Source organism: Artibeus jamaicensis, unplaced genomic scaffold (assembly GCF_021234435.1).
Source record: "Artibeus jamaicensis isolate MK-2021 breed Jamaican fruit bat unplaced genomic scaffold, CSHL_Jam_final scaffold_369, whole genome shotgun sequence".
In the NCBI taxonomy this organism is placed as follows: Eukaryota; Metazoa; Chordata; class Mammalia; order Chiroptera; family Phyllostomidae; genus Artibeus; species Artibeus jamaicensis.
In genome coordinates, this window is record NW_026522042.1 from 36,300,444 (window position 1) to 36,314,250 (window position 13,807).

The following is a 13,807-nucleotide window of genomic DNA, read 5'->3' on the forward strand; positions in this document are numbered from 1 at the left end:
CATACATGAAGAGAGAGTGTAAACAAGAAAGAAGCAGGCAGAGAGGTGTCTGTGCAAGGAACGTTGGAAGGAGAGGAGAAAGAGAGGAAGAAAGAATAATGAGAAAAGTGGCAAAAGTCTAGAGACGTGGGGGAATAAGAGTGGGGAGCAGGACAAAGTATTTAGAGGAAGAGAGGAGACACAACAAAGTTATATACAGTTTCGTGAACTAAAGAAGAGGTCTAAATAACAGTATGTGACTTTAATTACAGAGCATAAAATTTGAAAAATTATTACCTGCATTTTTTCCTATGGTAATAAACACCTACAGTCATTTGTTACTCTCCAGAAAGAAAACAAAGACAAAATATTTGGGCATTGAAATAAGTTTAAATTGCTGTAAATATTTGTAAAAGAACAAGTTATTTCTATTATGGATTTACTAAACACTAGATGAAATTTTTAAAAAGCATATTTTATCATTAAAAAATAAGCACAAGAGAAATTCTAGCACGGGGCCTGGGAGATAGTAGGCATAAATATAACTCAGAGGGAGAGAAGAAGGAAGGACAGAGAAAGAAAGGCTATATTTTAAAGTGACATATAAATCATCTTCCTGGGCTCAAAGACCAGACATTATAATGGAGAAAGGACAAAAGGATAAAATATGCCCATATAAGTGGAAGACTCCAAACAAGCTGCAAGTACAAATTACAATAAACATTTAAGTAACCTGAACTCAACAACTTAAAAGTACATACACACACCTTTACAGCTCAGTGTTCAAGAACAGAGACAAATTTACAAGAAAATGAAAAATTCCACTGTTCACAAAATCCTGACAGCGATCGCCGCCGCCGCCACCACCAGTAGCGGCTCCCCAGAGAACAGTCTCCAGAGGACAGCCATTCCTAGTTCTTACATCTTTAATAACCACAGTGCATTAAGCCCTGTGGCTCCATGTGCAGACCAGGAAGCCATACAAGGACATTAGTGATCAATTAAAGCCCAGTTTCTCCAAGTAGTGGGCTTCATGGTCAATCTGAATTGACTTTTAAATGGTTTCCCACTACAAAGAGAGTTTGAAATTCAGCCCATTCATAAAATCAGTGGAGCCAAAAGCCCCAAGCTAGTAACCCCGCTCTCCTCCTCCTTCTCTAGGTCAGTTCTGTTCTACAGTGTGAGAAGCCCTGCGCACACTCAGGAGGACACTCTAGCTGCGCATCTAAGATGCATACCCAGTCCCACACTCTGGTCCTAGAAGTGATCACATGGAAGCAGTGTGGTTCACCCTTGAAAGATCTGAACCCTAACAGAGACTCACAGAGGCCCTGAAAATAATTTTGGGATCATTTAGGTAAGGAATAATAAGGTCTTGAGTGTGTTAGAAGTGAGGGTAAGGGTGTTCTGGAAGGACAATGTCCCTTTGACCCTGTAAAAGCTTCTCCTCATGAGACAAACATAGCCAGAGAAAGGCCACAGTGGGGCCCTTTAAAGCAAGGGACCTGGGGAAAGAGTCCCTCTTCACCAAGGTCAAAGGATGTTACCACTGTTGATATATTTCTGCCTCAATCTGGGTTAGCCATCTAATTGGATGTATCTCATTTCTAGCAGCCAGACTGGACAGAATTGGTTGTATTATATAGTGAAAATAACAAACCTAAGTACTGAAATTACTTCAGCTCAGGTAAAGTGATGAATCTGATTTGAATACCACGGAGCCCACAGTTAGTAGAAGAGGATGCATATCCTTCAGCAAGAAAACCCTAGATACAAAGTACATACTGCTAAAGCACAGGTGAGCAGGAAGGGAGGTGTGGCGAGCTGTCAGCCAGTGACCAAGCATAGAGAACAAAGTCTTTTTCTCAATTTCTCCTCCCTTACTCTCAGTGTACAGAATATCAGGGGCCAAGGCTAATCCAAGGCAAGAAGCTGAATTTAATGATGAACATTCCCTCATGTTCTCCCTTCTTGTAATGCCTCAACCTGACATGCCTGAGCTGTTTCCATGGGAACACCAGAAGATCCACTGTCCCCCTTTCTAGCATCAAATAATTTGTCCTCATACTTTCAGGGTTTTGTCTGGTGGTAGTTACTAACTAATAGAACAGTGATTTTTTAGCAATATGCTTCAAGAATTTTAAAAGGTGCAATACCTGACTATTTAGTCAGAGAGATACTGCCCCCTTTTTCCTTAGATTGTCAAGTTAAAAAATAAGAACAACCAACAAAACAGTAACTGTCTGGTATGTATGCCCTGTCTTGAACCATAAATATAAGGTCATATAATAGTGTTGCATCTTACTAGTCACACTGCACAATTTGGTTGTGTCTGATTGGTTAATTCTTGGTACTAGAAATTCTTATATGCACCTGACTTTTTAAAAAGTCACTTTGGAGCAAAAAGGATAGGTGATAATTATTATTTTTTTGTAAACCAATCAAAATTATACCTATTTTTTCCAGATTAGCAAAAAGTACATTTTGAGGTGTGCCACAGAATTTTAGTAATTAATTTATGTGTGCCATTAGTTGAAAATCACTGTAATAGAATAAACTATTACCATGTACCAACAGGCTAGTGAGTGTTACCTGTGGAATGAGTCACTGTTCAAGTTAATTAACATGATAAACAAGGCCTTGAGAACACATCATTCCTTAATATGTAGGAATGACTCCAATAGAAGGTGTATATGTTACAAACATGGGATCAGGCCCAAGGGGGCACTGAAGCTCCTTGAAATGCAACAGATATATCATGCAGGCAACTGCCTGCCCCTCTGTGAAGCCTTTTTTATGGTGAGGGGGCAAAGAAGACCTAAGAGAGAGAAGAAACTTGTCCTAACAAGTTCACGGTTCAGCTGAAGAGACAGAATCTATGTAGAATAAAAGAGCCTTAACAACATTCCAAACTAACACAAGGATGCAAACGAATCCCAGGATGCAAATGGAGTTGTAAGGTGTTTTCCCTCCTGATTTCTAATGCTCTTCTGATGGTCTCCTCTGCCATAAGCTTTCCCTGAAATTTTGAGTAAGAAACAGAAGACTTGGATTGAAGAATAAAAGAAACAGCTTAGAAGAACTTAGATACTTTTCCTTCCTTCTCTGCTCCCTCATTTTTCTGATCCCCAGAACTTAGGCCCTTGGAAGATTTCATTTGTATTGTATGTTTCTTTATTTTTTAAGTTATATTTCTATTAATGTATCAAGGTCTTCACGTGTTAGGTTTAGTCTTCTCTATTTAAGGGTGAACAGAGTGATTCCACTTCAGTTTTTCCAGCTGCTTTTATTTTATTTTTTAATTATTGACACTATTATAGAAGTCCCTCATTTTCCCCCGTTACCCCCCTCCCCACAGTCCCTGCCCCACCCGGCCTTCACTACATTGTTGTCTGTGTCCACGTGTCTAGGTTCTTTGGCTAATCTCTTCTGGTCCCTCCTCCCCTTCCTCCTCAGACAGCTATCAGTCTGTCCCATGTGTCCATTACTCTGGTCCTATTTAGCTCATCAGTTTATTTTGTTCATTAGATTCCATACATGAGTAAGATCATATAGTATTTGTCTTTCTCTGATTGACTCATTTCCCTCAGCATAATAATCTCTAGGTCCATCCATGCTGTCACAAAGGGTAAGATCTCCCTTTTTACAGTTATATAGTATTCCATTGTGTAAATATACCACAACTTTTTTAGCCACTAATCTGCTGATGGGCACTTGGGCTATTTCCAGGTCTTGCCTATTTTTAATTATGCTGCTATGAACATATTGCTCTGGCCTGTGACCATAAAAACCTGGGTAATCCTTGAAATCCTAGAACTCTGGATTTGGAGTCAGAAGGTACACATTTCCATTGCAGTCCTAGTGCTTAGTCACCATGAGGAAGTTGTTCAACTCTTCTTTGAGCTTTGGTGTCCCATGTAAAATGGAGACTTTGTTTAGCAAAGGCCAAATCAAGCAGCACACACATATGTGGAAGAGCATGCAACACAACTGTGCTCAATAGGTGTGGCAGCTGATGCGAACATTCATGCCAGGTCTTTCCTGCTGTGGAATTTCTCAGACCGAGATCGGATCCATTCGTTCATTCTGTTAACACACACTTTGTTAAGCACCTAATGTGTGTCAGAACCTTCACTAAGCACTTGTGAGAACTGATGGAGCTATGAGCCATCCATGGGTATTGGGTAGTTCCCATTTTCAAATTATGCCTTTTCTAGTATTTTAGGGAATAGTTAAGAATGTATGTAATGTAAGCAAATGTTTGTTTGCTTAAATTATATCTATCTGCAACATTTCTGAATGAAGCCCATTCTCCCCTGGGCTTCATTATACATCAAAATTTTCACAGGGAGTATTTTTTCAAGACACACAAATCAGCACAGTGTCCAAGAAATTCTCTCTTGGGTTTGATAAATGAGAATTAACATATATTTGGATTTTATCAAACCTGGCTTTCAGGCTGCCATGAGAGACTGGAATAGGTAGGGATAAATTAAATTAAATTATTAAAAATGGAAGCTTCCAAACAATCAAAGAATAAAAGTGGTAACAAGCATCACACAAAGATAATGATAAACATGCACACTGCTCACCAGACCATCTAATACTGACTCCACAGTCCACATGGATTGTGCCCCTCCCCTTCCTACCACCACTGAAAACCACAATGTAGAAAGAAAAATCTGAATTACAATTCCTGCTCAGTTGAGTCCATAGTTATGGTCAAATAAAGGCAGACTAGCTTCTTTAAAGCTTGAATACAAATAACACTTTCCTACTGAACAATTAATAATGCAAAGCAGTGTGACCTGGTACAAGTTTTATTGGTTACAAATGTGCAATAACACAAGGTTATCTGAAGCATGCTTTACACTGTTAATTCAGGAGAAGTCACATACTGTACCATCTGTTAAAATGCAAAAGCCATAGCTGTTTAGACCCCACAGAAGTTAATTAACGTAACTACCAGGATAGAGCAGAGGTTTGAAAACATATTTTGGTGTGATTGTTGACCAAAATGATTGATAATAAAAATCCCTTCTGTGTATCATTAGTAGCTTCTTTTTCCCCACCTCTACATTACTTAGAGGGAGAATGAGTGCCCTCCAAAAAATAGAGAAAAGTGTAGAAAATAACATGATTTTCGCCCTCTCTTTTCAAACACTCATCTTCTTCATGTTATGAAAGAGGAGAAACACTGGCCTGCTGGGAGAAATTCCTGACTAAAAGACACATAAGCAGGGCTGCCACTTTGCACGACCGCATCCATTCTCTTTATGAAGTTTACCTCCAGGATTGAGCAGTGCACAATCTCCGTGCTACATACAATCGCCCTCTTTTCCACCAAGAGGAAAGTGCTCCTCGTCTAAGAAAATACTGCCCTATGAGTTAGCTTGGTCCTAACGAGATATGGAGAAAGCAGAGAAAGTGTTCATAAAGTTTAATAATTAATTACTCAAGAAGTTCCACAAATAGATGCAGAAGGATTATCTGAAATTGTAAATTTGATTCTATAATCACATAAAACAGGAAAGTATTTCCACCTGACTGATCCTCAAGTAAGCAAAACCACAGTGGGAATGGCTGAGCAAACAGTTTTCCTATCTTCACATCTGCACACCTGGTGGAACATAACAACAAGCAAAGAAAACATTCACCAAATTTCCATTAATGAAACTTACTGGGGATAAGTGCCTTCCCTTTGGCTAACTTTAAAAACATTAAACCATCTAGTTCAAGGTTTTGTTTCAACCTGAAAAATTAAGTTGTTCTCATAAATACATGGCATTTAAGGACAAGCCATGAGGGCAGGACAAGGGATTTCTATCAGGCCAGATGAAGAATATCCCAGGACCTCAGTGAGGTGACCAAGTGTTATTCTGTCCAAAGTGGTCTTATCCCAAATACTTCAGAAGTGCATAGTGAGCCTCTTTCCTGGGATGCCGAAGGGTGTGTTAGAAGCAACCCAGGTAAAGCTAACATGGGGTTTGTGCTTCAGAGCACTCCTCTCCTGCCCTCCTCTGACCATGCCTCCTCCCCACGGGGCTAAGAGTCTGCAGAGTTGAGGGACATACCCACCTGGGGACAATTCCCTAGGTACCCATGACCCTGGAATTCCCTCCCCCAAATGGTCCAAAGCCAGCCTCCATAGACTGTGAGTCTTTACCTTCCCCAAGAGCAGGCTACTTCATGGCTGGTGTGCATACCCCTAGGACTAAAAGGTGACCCTGGGCAGCAGTTGGGTGGCTGTTGGACAGTGCGTGTGAGTAGAGTGTGAGTGAGCAGACTGGCTTATCCATACACATTCCTAACAAGGATCCTCCAGTTCCATAGCAGATCCAGGACAGGAAGAGACGGGGTACGGCTGGGAGGGTCTCTTGTCTTGGGTCCACAAATGTTAGGGTGGGTTTGGAATGGGATAAATAACAGACTGAAATGAGTGCTATTCAGTGATGTCAGGAAGCCATTCTGTCCTATACTCATGGTGACTGTGTGACTTATTACTGAGTATGAAAGGGACCCTAACCAAATGGCATTCCAGCTCAACTGGTGAAGCCAAAGCTGCTCTGAAAACTGGACTATAAAGTCATCCCAAGTACATCAACCTGCAGGTGGTGGCTTCCCACATAAAGATCCCTCAGTGACCCTGAGCCCCATTCCATAAATAACTGCCAGTCACTGACATCCAGCATTCTTCTTTCCCATCAGGCTCCTCTGTACCACTCATACGAGAGTGTTTATGCTGGGCACACCCAAGAAGTAAGTAAAACTTCATTCTTATCACGTACAACATATATATGATAAAAAGCATTATCCATAGTTTTAGCTTCTGTTGTTTATCTGCAAAGGAGCTTCTTTCAGTTAAATTATTGACTGGCATCCTAATAAAAGGGATAGGGAAAAAAGGGAGGCCTAAGGAATCAGAGAACTGTTGGACATTCACAAACACACTCAAGAAAGTTGGATACTAACATTCCTGCATGAGGTAGAAAATCAAAGCTAGATAGTAAACAGAACTTTAAAGGAAAATATTGTGATGGCCTTTTCTGGAGCCAACCCTGCGCTAGGTCTGGGAATGTAGGATTTAATCAGAACCAGTCAGTGTTTTCCAGAAGCTCACACCCTAGAGGAGGGAGTTTCTGGTAAGGCCTAAGGCCACATCCTTGGCATGTAGCTAATGTGTCTCTCTTGGCAAATTCCAGTAGCCTGATTTCATCTCACAGCTGCTGCCCCGCCCCCCACACATTTGCTTCCAGTCAGTTTGTCCTACCATGTACTGTAATTTACACAAGCAGATCTTAAACACGACCATACATCACAATGACCGCCAAAAGCTCCTCTAATGTACAGGTTCCCAAGCAGCACCCCACAGAGATTGAATCAGCAGTTGTAGGTGGAGGGTAAAACTGGGGCATTTCTACACTCAGTGAACAATTCAGAGGACGATGAAAGCAAAACATTCTAACCCCTGGAGAAGCTCAGCTAGAAGAACTCGGACTAGGATGATGTCTGACCGGGACGCAGCCACGCCTTCATGCTCTTTTTCCCAACCTGCTCCCACGATGGGGTCTTCCTAAAGAGAAGTGAAGATAAGGCCTGGCTGGTGTAGCTCAGTGGATTAAGCACAGGTCTTTGAACCAGAGGATCGCAGTTCGATTCCCAGTCAGGGCACATGCCTGGGTTGCATGCTGGTTCCCTGCAGGCCAGTTCCCAGCAGGGGATGCATGAAAGGCAACCATACATTGATGTTTCTCTCCCTCTCTCCTTCCCCTCTAAAGATAAATAAATAAAACCTTAAAAAAAAGAGAGAGAAGTGAAGATATTCTGCCCAACACCCTGGCACAAGGCACCACGATGACAGCTGTCCTTTCCTGACACGGCCAAGCTCCAACCAACTGCCAGTTCCAACACATACAGGAAGGTTCCTGCAGTTGTTCCCTTCCGTGAAAAATTATCTGAGCTTTATTCAGAAATAAAAGTACACACATAGAGCAAGTTTATAAAAACTTTAGAATGATCCATATTTTATTGATGGCCTTTAGTTGCTGATTCGATGATAAAGCTGTTCCTTTGAATGAAATTTTAACCCATTTCTTTCCCTTCTCTTCCTCCCCTCCTCCATCCCACACACACCTACACTGTGATCTCTGAGTTTTGTTACATTAATGGTTCTCGACGAATGGAAAACCAAAGCTACTAGAACATGTCACCATCTCCGGGAAGCCATGTCAGTTTTTTATTGGTGAAAATGAACTGAATGTTTTCAAAGGGTAAGAAATGCTGCTTGCCTCTTCATCTTTTGATTCATCCAAAATATGGATGGGAGGAAATTACAGTCATCAAGCAACTTCAATTTTGTGTTTTACAAATAGCTTAATGCAATCAGAATAAGCCCAAGTTTATAAGTAAAATTAGAGAAATGCTATCAGGTGGAAACGCCTTCTTGTCAGGGGAAGACTGACCGTGGGAATTCAGTCACCGGTCTGGCTGGGATCACCACAGGCAGACCCACACATAGGTGTGCCTTTTTCAGAGCACAGGAGATAAAAAGAGCTCTACTTCCCTGCCACAGTTCTAAGGTTCGGTGTTGCCCCTTCCCCTGGGAGCAGCTGCCGCTGGTCTCCAGGGATGTTTCCACCCATCTTGGAAATGGAGCCTTTACGAGAGAGCCCCCCCATCCTGAGAACTGAAAATCTCAACATGGCACAAGGGAGCAAGTCCATGCTGAGCGTGGACGCCCCGTTCCACCCCTCGTGCTGCTATGGCTGTGGAGGTATAGAGCTGTAAAAGTTAAAAATAAAAAGACCAGACTCAAAATTTGGAAAATGAATCCTCATACTTCCTGGATGCATGCAAAGCTGAAGAAATATTCAATATATTTTACTAACTTATGCCTCGTTACTCTGCTTTCTTGTTCTCTTGACTAAGCTTTAGGCAATGTTCTGAGGATTTACAGGTGAGGCTAAAGGCTCAACTGACATAAATCATAAGACAGAAGATATACCATTTGTAGTAATATAAACTTGTTATGAAAGAACTTGAGACAAAGTTTGGGAGAATGTGCACGGAGACAGGCCCACTGGTCAGTTTGGGATGGTCCAAGCTTTCTGTTCCAGTTACTTAACTTTCTACTATAAACATTTATTGCTCACATGCTTTTTAAGGTTAAAAAAAAGGAGGTGGTAAATATTGAAGTTATTACCAATGGCAGTTATCAATGTCAGACATTGTAATTAATTATTTCAAAACTCTAGGCACCATATCGCTTCTTTTTCTGTGTTATCAGCAATGGCCAAGGTCCATCTGCTAGTCTGAGTGCCACCTTATTTGCCTGTGACCTTGTTTTGAAACACGGACAAAATAGGCACAAAGGACAACTTACCTGTGCTCCTAAAATAGCCATTAATTCCACAAATTATCTGTTTGTTGTTCAAGACAAAGACCCTCTCCCATAAAAGAAATAAGGTATCTCCTATCAACAAATTAAAAAATGCATACATTCAAAAATTAGTGTCACAACTGACATTTCAGTTATATAGTCCTTCTTGCTTCCACTTTTAATGGAGGCGATAAGGTGAGAGGCAGATACCAAATGCTCCCTAAGGGGATTTAAATTGGCGCTATTAATCTCTCTCTGACTTCACGACAATGTTGAAAACTAAATGTCTAGTTTAACATTTTATAAAAGCTCCTTTTTAAACATTAATTTTTCTTCTGTGCCCCACAAGAGGGAAATTTTATCTCTGGGTTCTAAGTGAGGGACAACTCAACAAGATGAAGATCACCACGACAGCCTCCTCCATCTCTTCATCTCCATTGCTCCGTGGATTGTTCAATCACACTTTAGGTCCATGATCACTTACAATTGTCTTGTCTTCAAGATCTGACATTTTGCATCCCCCTCTCTGGCTCTCATCTCAAGTCTTCCCTGCCATTCGCCTTCTGTTGAATTAATCCTGCCCCTCCATTGGCCTCTGAAGCTGGTTCTGCTTTATCTTTTTTGTTTTCTTCCCAGGCTTTTTAAACAAGGATGTACCTCCCCATCCTCATCCCTATATAATAGGGTCCAGTCAGGAAAACACATAACAAATACTTTTTAGCTGTTTATTTTACTTGATAATAGATTAAACGCAAATACAGATCTATAAAGGAATTTTAAATATAAAACTCAAGACTTCAGGATTTTCAATCTTCTTTATAAAAATGATACAGGCCTCTTATTTGTTTTTTTCTATGTCATTACAGAAACATGATGTTACTGCACTCAGTTACATCCTCCCCAGGCTTGCCTTACTCTACAACAATGTTCCTTTAGGGAGCTCCCGCCCCTTTCCTGGAGTCCCTTTATCCAGTCGGTTCTGTCCATCCCCTTGCCTCACACAACCCTCCCAGCGCATTCTAGCCATTGCTGACCCTCAGTCTGCCATCAGAGAAAAGAACTGGAGGGGAAGCAGCAGGGGGAGCACTCCCTCAATGCAAGTCAGAGCCACACCCAAGAGTCTAAGTGCCTGAGTGACTTTGCTTTCGATGCTTTGCCTTTTAATTTTTTAAGGGAAAAAAATTAGGCTTTTTAACAGGATGTACAGTACAGCATAGAAAACATAGTGCTCAATAATATTCTATTAACTATGTATGATTGCCAGGTACATACTAGACTTACTGGGAGGATCTCTTTATAAGCTATACGAATGTCTAACCACTATGCTGTACATCTGAAGCTAATGTAAATAATACTAAATGTCCACTGCAATTGAAATATAAAAAGGAAATATTATCTAAAAGGATTACAGTTATGTGTCACTTAACAGGAGGCATATGTTCTCAGAAATGTGTCATTAGGTGATTTAGTTCTGCAAACTTCATACAGTGCAGAACTAAACCTAGATGCCTACTACTGTAATTGAATATGCTACGCTGTTGCACGCTTGGCAGCACGGTAGATTTATTTATAGCAGCATCTCCACAAACATATGAGTAATGTGTTGTACTATGATGTCGTGACGACTGCCACATCAGTAGGCAATAGGAATTTTTCAGCTCCATTAAAATAGTATTACAAGTCCACCATCACATATGCAGTCTGCTGCTGTTTACCAAGTCACCGTTATGCTGCACAGAACTGTATTTAATGCCTTACTTAGAAATTGTAGGTAAAAGGCAAAATAAGGGTGCTTGAGAGGAATGGAAATTAAATTCCATTTGCCTTTCAAGTCATCTTTCCCCTAATGTCACTCTCTCTAAGCACCTGGTCCTTCCCCTTCTTCTGGGGCATGTGGATTTGAGCCAAATCAGGACTCAGGTCCAGCTTTAATCTCTTCCTTTTACTGACCGACATTGAGTCTCAAGGGAGGTTAAGTGACTTGGCCCCAACTGGCTCTAAGTTTGCTAGTGTGTTTATTTGTTCTATGACTGGAGTTTAGGACCAAGGTCTGCAATAGGAGAGTTGCACATTTAGTTATAGCCAGAAGAGTAGAGAAGATTTTTAAAGGAGAATAAGAAAAAATATACCAAGCCAAGGATGGCACATTGGGAAACCTGCATTTAGAAGGTACAGTAAATCATCTTATAGTTCCCAAATACTATTTCTGCATTCAACTCTGTAGTATACTCAGTACTTTACCCTCACTGCAAGCAATAATGATAGTCATGGGTTTTATATTTATATTTTATATCTTGCCCAATACATGCCAAATTTATAAGCAATTATTAAAAGTTAAAAGGTCTATTGATGTGACATAACTCCTAAAATTAACTCAGGTATTGCTGAAAGTACACTGGGTCTACTTGGGGAAACCCTTTTCCACATGCTCAAATTTGCAGAGCTGATCTCAATATCTAAATTTGGTTTATTTAAATGAAGCACTTTTGGGAGAGCTTTCAAGTCTGACCTCCTTCTCTGCTGCTCTCCTAAAAGAACCCCTCAGCATCTCTCTCCAATACCACCATCAAAGTCCCCCAGCTTCTACCCATAAAACCATATCATGTCTCTCCCCTGCCCTGAACCCACCAGGGAATTCCTACCTCACTTAGAATAAATGGAAAGACCTGACTGTACTCTACAAAAGCCCTACATGATCTGGTCCCTGCTTGTCTTCCCAACACATTTCTGTTTAACACTCTTCCCAGCAGATGTATGATTGCAGCCATACTGAATTGTCAGGCAGCCTTTGCATCTGCTTACAGCATCCTTCCAAGAGCCTAAAGGCTCACTCCCTCCCTTAGGAGGCCTCCCCTGAACACCAGTTCATTCCTCCATCACTGTCTGTCTGTTCACTTTGCTTTATTTCTCCATAACAATTATCAATAGTAGTCATTAAAATGAGCTATTCATGTACTTGTTTACAGTCTGTTGAGCCCCATCAGACAGTAAGCTCCAAGAGCTTATATACATTGTCAACATATAGTACATTGTGCAATATATTTTGTCTATATTGTACCCTACTGTATTACTAACGCCTAAAATAGCATGAATGACATTCAACGAATATGTACTGCTTGAAGGCATGAGCAGATGCACAAATGGTGTAAAATGAGTAAGTATTCTTTGAAACAAGTTCAGTATGAAGCTTCTCCAGGACTTGTATAGTGGACAGTAAGAAAAAAATCCTGGAGTTTAGGAGAGAAGAAAGCAGAGAGCAAGAACATATGAAAGCAAAAGTGAAGATGCATGAACCCCACCACCAAAGTCCTCCAAATGCTGCTGAAGTGTTGACCCACAGAACCAGAAATTAGTTAGAAATAGAATAGCATTCATAGATGACTATGGATAGAATCGGAAAACAATTACTCTATTATACAAGAGTGTGTGGTGCTTAATTTGGTTAAAAAGAGGGGTGTGGTGTATAAGTAAATAAAGTTAAAATTTTATTTTAGTCTTTAATGAGAAGCTACTCCCTCACCAAGCTTTAAAAGCAAGCACAGGAAAGTGACTGGGCAGAATTGGGTGTTTGTTGTTTTTCTCAGCCCAGTGTGTAGAAGTGCTAATGAACAGTAAAACTGCCAAAACAGAGGCTGCTAAGATAAGGGAAAATGCACCTAGTTTGTTGAGACCCCAATTCATGACTTCCCTACATTTATACCCTTTGACCCATAACCTTGCATTCCTTCACTCTGACCCTGAGTTCCGCCATGACCAGTGGGGATCCCACTTGCTTTGGCCAGTGGGATACTAGCAAATGTAACACAAATAGAGCTTTGGAAAGCACAGGTGTGTTACTACCTATGCTCTTTTACCATTGGGCTTATCTATTTTGGGACTCCAACCACAAAAACATGTCCAGACTTGCCTATTGGAGGGATGAGATCGGAGGTGAGAGACAAGTTGGGGGGAGTACTGAGTTTTCCCAATCAAAGGTGTCCCAGACTGACAGCTAACCACCAATGCATGAGTAAGCAGCTAAAATCATCAGCATCTGGCTTGGATTCTGAATTCCCCTGGCTGTCAAGTACACATGTGAAAATAATAAATAGCTGTCATGTTAAGACACTATGTTTTGGAGTAATTTGTTACACAGCAAGTGCTAACTAATATAGCTTGGATAATAACCAAGAGATTAAAAGTAAAGTTGGGGGTCTCTCTAAATTCAAATTCAGTATCATGATTTAAAAATATTTCCTCTAAAAGTCAAAAGAATTAAAATGACAAGCTACCTCAGCAAAAGCAGTCTTAGTATTCAGGTCCAATTTATAAAACTCATTTAAAAACAACAAGATTATGTGGAAATATGGTCATCATAATTGCAGTCCCATGCTGAACCATTAGTGTCTCTGTAAATTATAAAAGTGAGGTGGTCTTTACAAATAGAAATACCTTACACCCAGTAGACTG

The 13,807-nt window shown here is 40.6% G+C and overlaps 1 protein-coding gene across 5 annotated transcripts in view; it reads right to left on the reverse strand.

Annotated features, from left to right (window-relative positions):
• LOC119046947 (cAMP-specific 3',5'-cyclic phosphodiesterase 4D-like) overlaps window positions 1-13,807 on the reverse strand; it is a 511,811-nt gene that overhangs the window by 463,260 nt on the left and 34,744 nt on the right. The gene's annotated exons all lie outside the window — the stretch shown is intronic.